At 33.3% G+C, this 17,744-nt stretch overlaps 1 pseudogene; it reads right to left on the reverse strand.

Moving 5' to 3' along the window:
- Positions 1–3,444: 3,444 nt before the first annotated feature.
- Positions 3,445–15,824, reverse strand: LOC111373889 (annotated as a pseudogene).
- Positions 15,825–17,744: the final 1,920 nt, after the last annotated feature.

Below are 17,744 nucleotides of genomic sequence, written 5' to 3' on the forward strand. Positions count from 1 at the left end.
CAAAATTAGAGTCTAACTCTAATTCCAATATTTAGGGCGAATTAATTTAATTAAAATCAAAATTTTAATTAAATACCAAATTAGAGTCCAACTCTAATTCCAAGAAGAAATTTAGGGCGGGATAATTTAATTAAAATCAAATTTTAATTAAATGTCAAATTAGAATCGAATTCTAATTTCTAGAATATATTCGGGGTGAATAATTAATTAAAATCAAATTTTAATTAAGTATTAAATTAGAGTCAAAGTCTAATTTCAATTGAATCAATATTTTAATTAAGGGTAACACTCCTAAATAAAATAAAATTCAATTGGGGTCAAAGTTTAATATTTAAGTTAAAATCATATTTTAACGAGAATATAAAAATCGTCAATTTTAAATAACATTTTAATTTGGGTCAAAATTAAAACATGGGTCAAACCTAATTAAAAACATAATTTTAAAACCCATTTAAAATTTAAATTCAAAACCCATTTTGAAGTTGAAATTTGACCCAAGTTAAAATTTATAGTCAAAGCCTCACAATTTCGAAATTTTCAGAACGGGCCCTTCCAAATTCACAAATTAGAGAAACAGGTCTTTATTTGAAAATTACAACTTAACCCTAAAATTAAATTGCAGGCAGGCCCTTCAATTTAAAATTATAAATAAGGCCTCACAATTTCAGAAATTACAAGCAGACCCGTTACAATCAAAATTGCAATATTGCCCCGAATTGAAATTACATTCAGGGGCCTGAAATTTCTAAAATTTCAACCCAAGCCCCTGCCTCCAGCAATTCTAAAAACCCTAGAACCAAATTTTTTTTTCTTTGTGCGCCGTCGGAACTTATCAACAAGGGGCAGCGTCTGCGGCGGAGGTCGTCGCTGTCCAACAGCGGCGACTTCAGTTGCTCGCTGCGGCTGATCTGCTCACTGCTGCTGGAAAAATCAGTAGCAGCAAGCAGCTGCTCGAAGACCACCAGCAGCGGCGCTTGCCGCTGCCACGCCATAGTCCTGCCGGCGGCAACGATTGTCGCCGGATCCTCCAAAATTTTTTTTATTTTCATATTCCAACCCAAAAAATAATTTCTATTCAAAATCTAATTCTGAATATGAAAAATTATTTATTTCGTTAATTGCTAAAGCAAGCAAAACAATTAACATTTAATTGCTCCAACATATAAAACAATTTCTAACAAACACAAAGTAGGCTCTGATTCCACTGTTGGGAATCTACTTATACATGCACAGCGGAATTTAAAATAATTTTCGATTCCCACCAAGAATCGCCTTTGTATTTAGATAGAAATTGTGATAAGATTGTACCTTTTCTAGATCTGCAAACTTCTTTGCTATTCTTTTCGTTCCAACAATCTTGATTCGCCACCACAGCTGTCCAATTGTCCAGCCTCCAACAGTGATCCACACAGAGAATAAGATTGCAGCTTCTAGGTTTTTCTCTTGTTCCAGCAAAAATAATGAAAACCATATGAATTGAAAACCCTAACCTTTTATTTATATAAGCCCAAATGGGTCTGGCCTAAACCATTTAATTAAATCAGATCCATGAATTAATTAATCCAATTAATTAATTCGGGCCTATAAATAACCAACCCAATTAATTAATCTATCCAACGATTGTTAAATTAATTAATTGATAAATTGCAATCTTTCAATTCTCTTTTGTGTGTGACCCATCAGGCTCTCAATCAACACGTCTAACGACGTGAAATATTATTTTGATCTAATCAAAATTTGATAAATTAAAACTCCCTTTTAATTTATCGTCAATTCACACTCGTTGTCCCTGATTGACATCTAGCAATGTGTCAGGGCAATACATGTGACGGGAAATATCATGTGGTGTGACAAAACCAAACTCGTTCATTTACCGTGAAATTATAATCCCTTCATTAATATGATCCGATCAACTACGATGTATGAAAGTGTGTCAATCTCGAATGTCGATCATATCTTTCACTCCACTATTAAGTCATTATAAGTCGAAAACTTCTTTTCGACTTATGAGTACACCTTGACCAAGGATTTCATCATTGACTTAATTGAATGAAACGCAGATCATAATCTCCTACTATCTAAGAGTGACGAATCCTTTATTGATCAATTACAACCTTCATATGATTCTTGACGTACTCGAACGATGTCGTATTAACGGCCATTTTCAGAGCAACATCCAACATCGCCAAAGTATGACCGTCCTCATATAAGGTACCATGACGACCTCAAGTCAAAGGACCAATTCCACTACCGAACATTAGAGATTAACCACTGACACTCAGATAGTTATCCATGTGGAATCTCTCGACGGGTTTCCAATGTTTTGTTCTATAGCAAAACATCCACGTGTTAATTTAAGTGTCACCACACTTTAACTTGTGAGATCAGCTACTTACTTCACAAGTAAGAAATGTCACACGTGATGATCTATCCGTAATAACGATATCCGTATCTCGTTATTATTTATGACCGTGGATGATTTAAGATTCAATCAGATGTAATTTGTATCTCACAATCACAACTCCTTGTGATTAATAAATTACGGAGGTTTGAATCTTCGGACTCTATTATTTATTTAATTGTATATTAATTAAATAATAGATCTGCCATTAAATTGCATTAATTATATATCAAAGGTATTTATATCCAAAGTTGATTGGACTTAGGGCATAATACTTACAGTGGTACCACCAGAAACACCAATATTTGATCGAAGTTGAAGTCGAGCGCAAGATAGTAGTTTGGTTAGAGCTTCAGTGGTTGATATGAAGTGGAGACGTGGGAAACACGGAGGGTGCCACTGCGCCAGATCGGACATGGATGGAAATGAAGTGGATGCCGACCTCTCTGTGTTTCATTTTTTAGTGAAAAACAGGATTTCTTTTTTGAGTGGAAGCACATAAGTAGTTGGCTCCAACACTATCACAATAAAAAAAAACTCAAGTGAATTAAGAACAATGGCAAGTTCACTAAGCACAAATTTGATCCAAATAATTTTCAAGGTGCTGCTGGCAACAAATCGATATTCGACTTCAGTGGATGAGTGGGTGGGTTACTGTCTTTTGCTTACAGGAACTCCAAGCAACCGAGTTGTGCCTTGATGTTACTTGCCCAGTCAACATCAGAGATGGTATAAATTAACCCAAACAGAACCAAACAAAAACAGTTCTGATTTCATATGGTTAGTTCAGGTTCTTTTGTCCACCCTTAACCAGAGTACAAGATATCGACTGAATACAAAATATCAAGTACAAATTAATGAAAATGTAAGATAATTACAAACTAGTTATAAATGTTCTTCATATTGGTTTGTTATTTGATTAATCTCTAATACTATACACGTGGCAAGGAGGTAACAACTTACAACAATAGAATTTACCAAGAGGTAGCGCTAATTACTGCTATCCTGACCTACGAGTGGCTTTCTCCACCCAAGTTGCAAATTCAAAGACTATTTCTTCTGTTATAGATACAAGATTTTGCAAAGTACAAGTAGGCAGTGAATGCAACAGCGCTAATCCCATCCAGTAGACAATAGAAGTAGTCAATATGAGCCTGATTAAGATTGTTCGAAAACCGTCTCGAGCAGGGCCACTGGTAGCTTTTTCCACCACAAAGATAAGAAAACTGCTCAAGAAATTCCCTATGCCAAATATAGTGAGGTATGGAGCAAGGCCGATACGTTTCAGATCACTAGGAACCTGATCATAGTAGAATTCTAGGAGTCTGAACCATCAGGTGCAACCAATGGTTTATTAAGAAGTCTGTTACAACAAAAATTGTAATAACGAAAGGAAACGAAGTGAGATTGATTCCATTAAATCAATCATTTATATATTAACAAAATTTTTGAGTAAAAGGATATAAACGTGTTTCAATCATATAAAGCAAAGTCAAGAGGTATTTTTTTCCCTTCCAAATGACAAGATACGCACTATTACACCAGAATCAGAAAAAATACACTAAGTATAATTCAGTATTAATTTCTGTCAAAACATCACAGACTCCATTCGACTTCAGGACTCAAGGTATCATCGATTTTGGGCTCAGAGAGACATTGTACCATTCTTACAACAGGAAACCCCAAATATCCCAAGCCAACACAGACTCGACTTGGCTACTTCAACGGACCGATTGAAAATCCCCAAAACCAGAATCAACTCCTTTCCTTTCTCTAGAATCACATAGACTCTTTAGATCACAAAGAATACCGCCCAAGATCACAGAAGATTCAAGGGAAAACCACAAAGTAGACAAAGAGAGATCGAAGGAAGAAGAGACCACTCAGAAAAACCCTAGTCTAGAGAGTTCTAAAACTGTTAGAGAGAAAACGCGTAAAATGAGATTAGAGTTAGGAAAAAATATCAGACGATATATATATAAGGGCTCATCACGGTAGATCTAGGTTAGGGGGATCCAACGGTCCGGAGTATCACATGTGGCAGTGTATATGGGCTCAGCTTTTGGGCCTCCTCATTGTGTTATTGGGCAATGTGTGTAGTATCCAATCAATTGGGCCTCAACCCGGTTTCATCATAGCCCAAGAGTTTGAGATGTAATTCCAAAATTGGCATCATAATTCAAACAATCTCCATCTTGATGCCAATGACTCAAACTGAACCAGAAATCAACAAATAATAAAAACAGCAATTCCATCCACTTGTTTTATTTGATTTCATAGTCTACATCATCAAGATGGATACACAGGTACCTGCAAATCACAAAGAATTACCCAGCATCAATTTTCAGCATTTTTAAGCAAGACTTAAACTTATTAAGGGGAAGAACCTTGGTTCCCATATCTGCTGGATTAAATTCAGTAGGTATTTTTTCAAGTACTATTGAATTCTTAAGGATAATGTCACGAATAAAATGCATCCTAACATCTATATGCTTCGTTCTTTCATGAAAGACATGATTCTTGCATAAATGAATAGCACTCTGACTATCTGAGTATACTACTACTAGATGAGACAAAACATTTAATTCACATAATAATCCTTTAAGCCATACTGCCTCTTTTATGGCTTCAGTAGCAACCACATATTCTGCTTCAGTAGTAGACAATGCAACAATAGACTGTAATTGTGATTTCCAACTTACACAAGTGTCACACAAAGTAAAAATATAAGATGTGGTTGATTTTCTATTGTCCCTGTCCCCCACATAATCAGAATCAACAAAACCCTTTAACACAATACCTTCTTTACATGGATTAAAACATAAACCCAAGTTAGAGGACCCTTTTAACTATCTAAGTAACCATTTCAAAGCAGTCCAATGTTCAGGGCCAGGATTGGCCATGAATCTACTTAAGGTACTGATTGCATGAGCAACATCAGGTCTAGTACATACCATAGTATACATAACAGACCCCACAACATTAGAATAAGGGACTTTTTGCATATATTTCACATCAGATTCATCAACGGGAGACTGATCTTTACTTAATTGAAAATAACTTGCAAGTAGTAAAGTAACAGACTTAGATTCATGCATAGCAAATTTAGATAACACATTTTCCACATAGGAAGATTGTGTGAGAAAGAGAGTCTGTTTAGACCTATTTCTCTTAATATCCATACCTAGGATTCTTCTAGCATGGCCCAAGTCTTTCATTTCAAATTCAGAAGATAAAGATCTTTTAATGTCATTAATATCACTCATATGTTGACCTATTAACAACATATCATCCACATACAGAAGCAGGTAAACAGTTACAGAATCATTTTTATCCTTTTTAAAGTATAAACAATGATCAAATGAGCTCCTAAGGAAACCAACTGATGACACAAAGTTATCAAAACGTTTATACCATTGTCTTGGTGATTGTTTAAGCCCATACAAAGATCTTTTTAATAAGCACACAAAATCAGAATTCTTAGACTCAATGAAACCTGGTGGCTGACACATATAAATGGTTTCATCCAAATCCCCATGCAAAAAGGTAATTTTTACATCCATTTGTTCAAGTTCTAAGTCAAAATGAAAGCAAGCATGACCCTAATGGTTGTATACTTAACCACAGGTGAGAAGATCTCATTATAATCAATCCCAGGTTTTTGTGTAAAACCCTTTGCCACTAAACTGGCTTTAAACCTAATGGGCTGTTTCAAATTATTACCTTCTTTTATGTTATAATTCCACTTACAGTCAACTATGGATTTGTCTTTTGGCTTGGGGACTAAAGTCCAGGTGTTATTCTTTAACAAAGAGTTCATCTCTTCTTCCATAGCTAGCTGCCACTCTTTTGACAGCTCACAGCTCACAGCCTCCTCATATGATTTAGGTTCTTTAAAAGTAAGATCTTGAAATGACAATAAGGCAAGAGATAGATAGTCTCTCAATCTAAGAGGTTTCCTAATTTCTCTCCTATCTCTATCCCTAGCTAACTGATAGTCTTCTAAGGGATTTTCTTCTCCACCTTCTTCTTGAACAGTTATATTCTCTTCCATTTCAGCTTCTGAAACTTCTTCATTTTCAGTCTCAATTTCATCAGTGTGTTTTGTAGGTGTTTTAAGCTCCACCTGCAGCCTGGTTTCCTCATTTTTATCAGTCATAGATTCAGGTTTTTGATGTTTTTCAGACATGCAGGGCATATCCAACTCATTAAATGTCACATTTCTACTTGTGATCATCCTAAACCCCTTAACACTCTTATCCCACAGTCTATATCCTTTCACACCCTCAGGATATCCCATAAAAACACATTTTATGGATCTTGGTTCAAGTTTACCAATACTTTGATGGGAGAATGCAGCACAACCAAAAATTTTAAGGTGACTGTAATCTGGAGTTTTTCCAGACCACACCTCCTCAGGGGTTTTACCATCTAAGGCACTAGAAGGAGTTCTATTAATGATATACACAGCTGTCATTGCTGCCTCACCCCATAGTATTTTAGGGACAGCAGAACTGATCATCATACATCTAACCTTGTCTAGAATGGTCCTATTCATCCTCTCAGCAACTCCATTTTATTGAGGGGTATAGGGTACAGTTTTATGCCTAAGGACCCCACTAACTTTGCATAATTGATCAAAATTAGCATTACAAAATTCTAGACCGTTATCAGTTCTTAAGATTTTCATTTTCTTCCCAGTCTGATTTTCAATCAAGGTTTTCCAAGCTTTAAATTTTTCAAATGTATCTGACTTCTGTTTTAACAGAAAAATCCAAACCTTTCTTGAAAAATCATCAATTAAAGACAGAAAATATTTATTTCCTCCTGGGGTAACTGTAGAAGAAGGCTCCCATAAATCAGCATGTACATACTCCAGAATTGAAGTAGTCTTATGCCTTCCAGTATTAAAATGAAGTCTATGTTGTTTACCAAGTGTGCAGTGCTGACAAAATAGAATTTTTGAAATATTATCTTTTCCAAAGACACCCTTTTTATTCAGAATATGTAGCCCTCTTTCACTTACATGGGCTAACCTATTGTGCCATTTTAAAGTGGCATCAACTTTAGCAGTTGAGGATTCAGCAATGAGACTTGAAATAACTTCAGCTCTAGTGACATATATTCCATTTCTTTTGGCACCCTTGAAAATTACAAGTGAGCCTTTAATTATTTTTAACAATCCATTACCTAGTTTGGCTTGCAGGCCAATGTCATCTAGATTTCCTATTGAAATTAAATTTCTGTTTAAATCAGGAACATATCTTACTCTTTCTAGAGTAAAGATATATCCATTTTCAAATTTCAAAGTCATACTACCAGTTCCTAAAACTCTACATGCTGCATTATTACCCATTACCACCTCACCACCATTTATTTCTTTAAAATCTTCTAACCATGACCTTTGAGAGGTCATAAAAAAGGTGCAACCAGAGTCAAGTATCCACTCTTGACTCTGGTCATTATTACCAGAAAAATTAACAGTATTCAAGTCAGTTATGGGTTCTGTAACAACATAGACATCCACAGTTTTATGTCCTTGGGGCTCAACTACATTACCCGCATCCACTCTCTTTTCTCTCTGTTCATTCTTTTTCTTGTAACAATCTTTAATAAAATGACCAGTTTTTCCACATCCATAACACTTTCTATTTCCAGTCCTAGACTTAGACCTAGGTCTTCCTTTCCATTTCTTCTTGTTATTGTTATTTCCTTGATGTCTCTGATTTTCATGAATACTACCTTGCCTAGTAAGTGATCTACCTCTAACAAATAAACTTTCAAATTCCCTTCCCTACCTTTCAGATTTAATTTCTAATTCTTTACTTCTTAAGGAATTAATAACAACTTCAGGGGTTAACTCATCCCTACCATACTTAATAACAGTTTTAACATCTTTATAGGCTTTAGGTAATGAGTTTAGAAGAATAACAGCTTTGTATTCTTCAGAAACTTTATCACCCGCATTAGTTATATCTTGAACAAGTTTATTAAAGATGTCAAGATTGTCTTCTAAATCTTTGGAAGGGTCTATTTTAAAACTGAAAAAACTTTCCAAAAGAAATATTTTATTTGGTAAAGACTTGTTAAATACAGTTTTTCAAGTTTATCCCATAAAACTTTAGCCTTATCAAGTTTTCCAACCTTTCTTAACACTTGGTCAGATAAATGCAGTATGATAGAGGTATAGGCAAGTTCATCAGATTCTATTTTTTGTTCTTCAGTCATAGTCTCAGGAAAATCAGCAGTTATAGCTTTTACAACTTTCTGTTGAACAAGGATCCCTCTCATTTTTTGTTGCCAAATGGGGAAGTCCCCTTTTTCCATTAAAAACCCCAAGTTCAAACTTAGCAGTTGACATTTGGAGTTCTTAATCAATCAAAAGAAAGAATTATTTGAGGTTCAGTGTTCAACAGAATAGATAGATACAGAATAAAATTTGAAAGGTAACAAGAATCAAATCAAATTATTCAGTATCTAGAAGACTTGAGAATCAAAGGAAAAATAACAACACATAGGGAATTCACAATATCCAGGAATGATAGAATGAATGATGCAATACACTTCAGACCCCAAATGCCCAAATTCACTAGGATTCCGTGAAGATCAAGTCCTCAGGTCAAGGCTCAATTTGGGACATCAGAATCCAAAGCAAGGATATTATGAATGTATCACAATGAAACAATAAACTAATGCAGTTTACCAAAATTTTAACTACAAACGTATATCACAGTTCACAAGAAGATCTATTTCAACTGTATAACAATTTACTTCATAATCAGCATGCATATAACATATTATTTTGGCATTGCAGATTGAGTAAAATGTTAAGTAGAGGATGCAAACCACAGTAGTAGTCAAGTTAAGACTACTAATCGACCAAGAAAGCCACAAGTACGCTACTGGTCACTCAAGAATCATACACGAACCAAGAGTTCGTCTTAAGATACGCCTGCAGGGGTCTAATGTGTCACACACAGTAACAATCGTCAATCCAATATACACTTAGAAATATTAATCAAGAATATATGAGATCATTTAACAAAAACAGATCTAGGGTTTTCAGAAAAAAATCGAAACCCTAGATAACCCCTTAAGATCTCACTGTAAGAATTGACTTCTTACAACTAGATCTTCTTCGAACGGAGATTAAACACCACACTAAGCTCTGATACCACTATTACACCAGAATCAGAAAAAATACACTAAGTATAATTCAGTAATAATTTCTGTCAAAACATCACAGACTCCATTCGACTACAGGACTTAAGGTATCATTGATTTTGGGCTCAGAGAGACATTGTACCCTTCTGTACAACAGGAAACCCCAAATATCCCAAGCCAACACAGACTCGACTTGGCTACTTCAACGGACGACTGAAAACCCCCAAAACCAGAATCAACTACTTTCCTTCTCTAGAATCACATAGACTCTTTAGATCACAAAGAATAACACCCGAGATCACAGAAGATTCAAGGGAAAACCACAAAGTAGACAAAGAGAGATCGAAGGAAGAAGAGATCACTCAGAAAAACCCTAGTCTAGAGAGTTCTAAAACTGATAGAGAGAAAACGCATAAAATGAGATTAGAGTTAGGAAAAAATATCAGACGATATATATATAAGGGTTCGTCACGGTAGATTTAGGTTAGGGAGATCCAACGGTCCGGAGTATCACATGTGGCAGTGTATATGGGCTCGGGTTTTGGGCCTCCTCATTGTGTTATTGGGCAATGTGTGTAGTATCCAATCAATTGGGCCTCAACCCGGTTTCATCTTAGCCCAAGAGTTTGAGTTGTAATTCCAAAATTGGCATCGCAATTCAAACACGCACAAAGGATAGTTGACTTACTTGAATTGTTGAGAGCCTACATTAGGCAGAATACACCAAGCGTCCTCTTCCTCAGATATCGTGACCGAGGTAGTCCGCCAGTTTCTAGCCGCATTCAGGAACACCTGACCAATTCTCATAGATGGGCTTTCTTTCATCACACTGTATGCTAAATCGGTAAGTCATAGTTCCAAGCAAAAATATTATTAGTGCAAGGCACATGACAATGCAGGGAATTCCAAAGCCAAGACCCCAACTTAGGTTGTCTTGAATGTAGTTCAAAACAAAGAGAGACAAAATAATACTCAAATTCTGTATGCTGTTTGCATCATGAACTCTTCATAAAAATTAGAGGTGCCTAATGAACAGAAAGGCAGAGTAATATTTTTCAGCTTGTTAATAAGTTGTCAAAAATGTTTAAACGTTGAGATCACTCTTCATCAAATGTGTAAAACTAATGCATACAGCCGTAAACAAGTCTTGTAATGCTTCAACGCATTTTAAATACTGATATGTAATGTATTCAAATATTGACACAAGCATCTAAATCACGGGCCTCTAAATATTTTCAGTCATGTACACCGCAGATAGCAATAATGCTGCAGAAATAGTCGGGATCCCACTTCGTCTTTGTATGATTATCATAAGTCATAACCATTATGTGAGCACAAGTTAATCTTCCCCTCCCCAACCCATTCTACATTAAAGCAACCCCAGAAAAATCCAAAATTCTTCTAACATACAGAAAACTCCAGTAGCTGAGGTTATCTCCAACCCTGCACCAAATTTTGCACCATTTTACACCAAATGTTGCACCAAACTAAAATTCATCTCCAACCATTACACTAAAAATTACACCAAATGAACAGTATTTAACCATTTTCTTCCCTTTTTTTATTCTTTATAATTTACTTATTTGAAATATTATTTATTTAATTATTTCATAAATACATAAATGACTAAATAAATAATTATGTTAAATTACGGAAAAGATTAAATTCATTAATAAATATAAAAAACATAGAACAATTAATAAAAATACTACAACAACGAAAATATGAAATCATGTCGTCAGAAAATAGTACAATGCATTTCGAATTTGAATAGATGATATTACGAAATCGCTAAATTTTTGCAATTTAATTCTCATAATTCATATGTTCATCCCACAAATGATCGATTAATGCATTTTGAAGTGCAATGTGAGTTTCTTTATCCTTAATTTATTTATGATGAGCAAGGGTATGTATGTATCCTTATGTATCCTTTTTTTAAAAATAAAATTAGATTATCGTATGTATGTCGCTATTTAATATATTTCGTGTTAACTTTAATAAATAATCCTGTTTGATGTATTTTAAATTGCTTTCGTCTTTTAATTAATTTATTAATTATTATATTTTACATTTAAAATTTATTTTAAATACAAATAATATTAATATTAATATTAATATTAATAAAAATAAAAATAATAATTTATTGTATTAAAAAATATATAGCACAAATGACATAAATACCATCAACAAATTTATTTGGAAAATGTTAAATAAGGGCAAAAGGGACATTTTACACTTGCACCATTTTGGTGAAAAATGGTGCAAAGTGAATAGTGTTGCACCATATTTGGTGCAACACTATTCATTTTGCACCATTTTGCACCAAAATGGTACAAAGTTTGGTGTTGGGTTGAAGCAACTTTGCACCAAAAAATGGTGCAATGGTGTCATGGTTGGAGATGCCCTGATAGACCCATTTACTGTTTGAACATATTTTAAAGTTTTAAACTTTCACAATAAATATTAATTTTCATTTTGATTTCAATGTTAACTTTTAATACAAAATTAAATCTCATAATTTAGGTTGTAACTTAAGAATAAAAGTTTCAACATTTCAAATTAAAGCCTTTTAATTTTAAATTTTAACATAAAATTAAAATACCATAATACATATTATAACTTATATTTTAATGATATAAATGTGGGGGGTTGAATTTTCTACTATAAAAGGGATGGGTCACACACCCCCTTAGCGGACTCACCTATGTAAGAGTTGCCATGAGGTTGTGGTTATGAGATTGTGCTATTCCCTAGAGACTCTTACAAGAATCAAGATTAGAGCGCATGGCCATTAATAGCTCTACCTGCTATGAACTGAGCCTAAATCGATACTGTGTGTGGAACAATTGAAGTTTGACTAAAAGGATCTAATTCAAGGCTTAGTCCATTATGGTTCCCTCAAATGAAAATTGTTATCACTAAGTGAGGTTCAAATCCAAAAGACACCTATACTTATTACATAGTATAACGTTGCCACTATTATATCTATTTATCTATTTTGAAAGTTTAAAACTTGTGGGGGATTGTTGGAACATATTTTAAAGTTTTAAACTTTCACAATAAATGTTAATTTTCATTTTGATTTCAATATTAACTTTTAATACAAAATTAAATCTCATAATTTACGTTGTAACTTAAGAATAAAAGTTTCAACATTTCAAATTAAAACCTTTTAATTTTAAGTTTTAACATAAAATTAAAATACGATAGTACTTATTATAACTTAGGTTTTAATGATATAAATGTAGGGAGTTGAATTTTCTACTGTAAAAAGTGGTGGATTTCACATTCTTTGATACAAAAACAAGTCAAACACAAAAAATACTCTCTATTGTTTTCATACTACTCTCTAATTATTTTATACTATATTTCTATGGTTTGTGGCAACTTGATGAAAGGCTCGTTTAATTATCTCCCTACGGTCGTGCCCATAGAAGGAGAGCCACTTGAGTTTTATCTTGGAGTGGTGTAGTGTCGAAAGAACCCGCATGAAGGGAAGGCGACACGACTTCAGTACAACGTTATCGACGTGACTCCCAAGACTTGCCATTTTTAACTCTCCTCTTATGTTTGTATTCTTATTGAATTATATTATTTATATGTTTATGTTTAAAATAGTTGTGTTAAATATTATTATATCTACACACAAATAATCAATTTTCCCTGCATTTACATTGTAGAAAACATGCTCAATTCAATCATTTGGAAAGTTTCTAAATATAGAAGTTTCAAAAGATCGATGAGCTTTTGTACTGACCAGGATATATAGCCCAGAGGCAACAATAATGGTCCAGTAGCGACCGAGAAACGAGCCGACCACAAAAGCACCCAAAAGCGACCCGTTCACATTCTTCACCGCAGTTGCAGTGGATTGGCCCAATGGTCCCGTCAAATAGCTTATGAAGTTCAAACTTATTCCATAGTATGCAAATCTCTCCACGACTTCAACACCTAATAAATTGAAGAAAATAAATAAGCAAGCTATTTTTCCATTACAACACACATTTTGATAAACGAGTTAGCGGCAAGAGCCGTTGTTTGAAACAGTTGAATGCAATGTTATCAACTATGAGTTGTTACCCAAAATTCTAAAATTAAATTGCACGTGTAACATGATTCTTGGCGTAACTTTACGGCAAAAAGATACATTTTTTATCACAAACTAGTCTATGCTACACGTGATGCATGAGCTTTGCATGAATTATGGTTTGGTTAGCGTATGTATTGAATATGTTTGAAAATATGTGGGAAGATGGAATTATTGACAAGGAACTAACCAGCAAATAATTGAGATAATAGTATACATATTGATGTGTTTGATTGTGATTTGTAAATTCATCGTAGTTAATTATGTGTTTGGATTACAGTCAATGATAGATAAGAGAGAATAAAAATTAATTTCATTATCATTGTTAATTATAAAGTATATCCAAGATAAACTAAATAATGACTGATTTTTGGCATGGACGATGTAGGGATTACATTTAATATACATCATTTGTCATTATTTTTTTGTTTGGCAGCTTCTGATTAGGAAACTACACGTACTTAACAAAATAGAATTCCAAGGCCAAATTTACAAAAAAGACAAATTTCACAAAATGAAACAGCATACTCTTGTCAAAAGGTTGGTTTCACAAAAAAGATTACAACCACCATTTATTCCAGTTTTTCTTTTTGAGCAAATAGATTTGTGTCTGAACTTATATTTTCATGACAAGCCACTTTCGAACTAGAACTATCATTGGAAGATTTGAAAAGGTTTTTTTTGCTAGATGTGACTAATCTTCTTGATAGTCTGTATTAATATTTTTTCCAACTGCTGTAACCACAACTTGACTGTCAACCTTTGTTTGGATTTTTGGTTCAAGACTTGTATGGTCAATATTTGTTTGGATTGCATGGTATAAGTCTGTTACAGAAATGATATTAAATCTGTAACTTGATGAATTAGGTTCATTTTGCGATGCTTTTAAGTAGAAAGCTTGTTCAGTATCCTGCATTTTTTTAATGATTGCTTTGAAGTTTGTCTTTGAACCCTGTGTGTTAATTTTAAATTGTATAAATATTATTCGAGTAAAATATGTATTGAATGGAAAAATGTTTGAGCTAGGTTGGATTTCTTACAAATTTGGTTTTCTCCATCAGAGACTGAAGTTGTAAATAATAGTTTCTCAGTTGGTTCACCAATTGCATTTGCACTGAGTGATCCTTTGACATATGAAAGCTGCACATATGCTCTAGCCCTAAAGTGAATAAGAAATCAGTATTAGTAGATGCAAGAGTAATAAAGGAAAGTAGAAAGGTCATGCATGAGTAAATATTTTATCTGCATCAAATGAAGTAAAAAGTAATTAATTGTTAGTATCCTTTACCGATGAATAGCTTTGGAATTGGGATTCTTACAAAAAATATAAATATATGTTTCTTCAAAATCAACATTCGACCATCTAAAACAGTTGTTGCAAGCCACGTACCAAGATTTGCTATCAATTTTATCTATCGTTGTTGTGTCGTTTACCCAATAAAACTTTCATTGTTACCAGTATGGATATACTTAGAGAAATTACGAGGAAAAATAAATAATATGATTGAGTATATCTTGTAATATATATCTCTATATTAGGAAATAAATATACGCCGGTTGAATAGCACACGTAACCTTAACATTACCGCTAGAAGGCGTCTTTGAAGATTTTGAATAGGAGTGATCCGAGTGAATTTACTTCGCACATGTGGAGAAAGATTCGTAGGGCTTTTGTCCATGTATAATTTTTTCAATACAAAATCGTCTATTTTAATGGAATTTGTTCTTACCCTAATCAAAAGATATGAAGATAATTAGTAAATCCAATAGTAATGTATGGAAAAATGACCGAGAGGAAAGAAAAAAAGAATGATAAAATATAGCACTTTGTACATACCATTCTGTCATTTGTTTTAGTGTGTTGAAAGGTGTATTTATGAAGAAAGTGGAACGGACTTTCGTGGATAATTTTAAACCTATATAATATCAATATGGAGAATGTGTAAAGAATGTAACATATGCCTTAAGAGGAGTTTAAATAATACAATAGAACATACCAAAGAATGATGTAACATTTAGACGGGTTGCAAAGATGACTGACTTTTTGTCAATAATGTCTTCTATGAGTAAGCATTATCTGTCAACAAATGAATCCCAAAGTGTAAGCATCATTTTTTTTGAAATTCATATCTAGAAGTATGATATCTTACAACCAAGTTTGGCTGCCATCTTTGTATTGAATCAATCGTTTGGGCGTCATATCAACTGCAACTACAAGTATATTTGAAAATTTGAAATGAGACATCAAATTTTCATTTTTCTGAACACAAGTAGTACAAATTTGAAAGAAACTATATTTCTGTAGAATCAGTAAATGATTATTTAAAGTCTATAAAATTTCATCTTACTTAAATCAGTATCTGTATCCATGTATTGTTTGATTTCATGAAACTGCGTCAGTTGATATATTGAGAATACAAACTCTAGATTATCTTCATTCAATTCTTCAATACGAGTTTCTTCAGATATTGTCTATTGTAGAGAGCCAGTCGAATATCTATAGTTTGTCGTATTGTTCTTCACATAAGCTTTCGAAATAGTATAAGTTTTTCCCAGAACAAGTTGATCCTCAAAAACAGTGATATTGGAATCATATAAGCAAGTCTGAATAGTATTATCCTGAAAAATGATGAGGAACCTTATAATTAACTGTAATATACGTGATCTTAGATTAAGAAAATAAACAAAACAAAAAGAAATGAAGAAAAAATGTATGAAGAAGAGTTACCTGAGTATCCATTAACATCAAATGCTGGTACCTTCCATTGCCTTGTCTCGAAGGCTTTGATGATTTTTTTCAACTACAATCATCTTAGCTTTCCACTTTTGATTGTTGGAAATAATTTCTGGTAGAAGCTGGTACTGTTCTTCTATTGTGACAATTTTGCAACAGAATAATAGAGGTAAAATACACACAAAAGGAAGATATCTATTGCAAACAATTTTGAGATATCCAATTGACAAATAAAAGAAGATATATATAGATATGTAAAATTATATCATATTCGGTTTCCCGTACTTTATCTTCTTTTCTTAATTTTATTTTATTTTTATAAAAAGTAGAACAACTATGTCCTGCTTAAAATCTTATCATTAGCCATATACTGTCATACCTTGTTGTCTGCATGAGATATGGGAATTACTTGTAATATTCATTTACTGATAGTACAGAAATGGGAATTACTTGTAATATTCATTTACTGATAGTACAGAAATAGCTTGAGTTCAAGGATTTATACTCAGAACAAAATATGTAAAACTATATTTTATTCGTTCTCCCTATTATAAATTTAATAAAATGACGTCAAATTTTAAAAAAGAAAAAAGATCAGGATGTACACGATAAAATCTTATCATACTCATACTCTATTGATTCATAATGACTGAACATGGATATGGGTTGACAAAGGTTTAAACATAGTACAAGAATGACTCTGAATTAAATGAAGTTGTATTCACCGGGGGGCTACAAACCTTCATTGTAATGGAAGGAAAATTTGATTTAGTTATTTATTTAACTTAAATAAATTGAATTGTAAATATCTAAATATACTTGAATATGTTGATGTATGATTTTGTGTATGATATTGAAGAATTCAAACAAAGATGTAGATTTGAGATTGTATAAAACGTGTGAATAGTTTATATTTCATAACACAACAAAATTACTTCATTGATTATTGACCAAATGCATAAAACAACAAAAATATACAACTCACGTGTAATACCTTTTTATCTTGTGGTTGGTCTATAACTCATTTATTATTTGTCTAAAAATTGAGTTCCAGAAGTCTATACATTTAGCAAGAGAAACTACCCATAGATTTAAACAGGAGAAGCTGTGAAAATGGCTAAAAAATGTAACAATTTTACCCAAAAATTTACAATGAAAGAAATATGCACAGATCTATGTGTATGGGTAACAATTTTACCCATAAGGCTTCCGTGATTATGGAAGCCATATGGAGGCTTGGGCCTCCGTAGCATGGAAGCCTTAGCTTCCCAAGCCTCCGTATTATGAATATAGTGGTTTCTATGCCTAATTTCATGTCACGAATTGTCTGGACTGTCTAGACACAGAAATAAGAT

Source organism: Olea europaea, unplaced genomic scaffold (assembly GCF_002742605.1).
Source record: "Olea europaea var. sylvestris unplaced genomic scaffold, O_europaea_v1 scaffold1175, whole genome shotgun sequence".
Classification (NCBI taxonomy): domain Eukaryota; kingdom Viridiplantae; phylum Streptophyta; class Magnoliopsida; order Lamiales; family Oleaceae; genus Olea; species Olea europaea.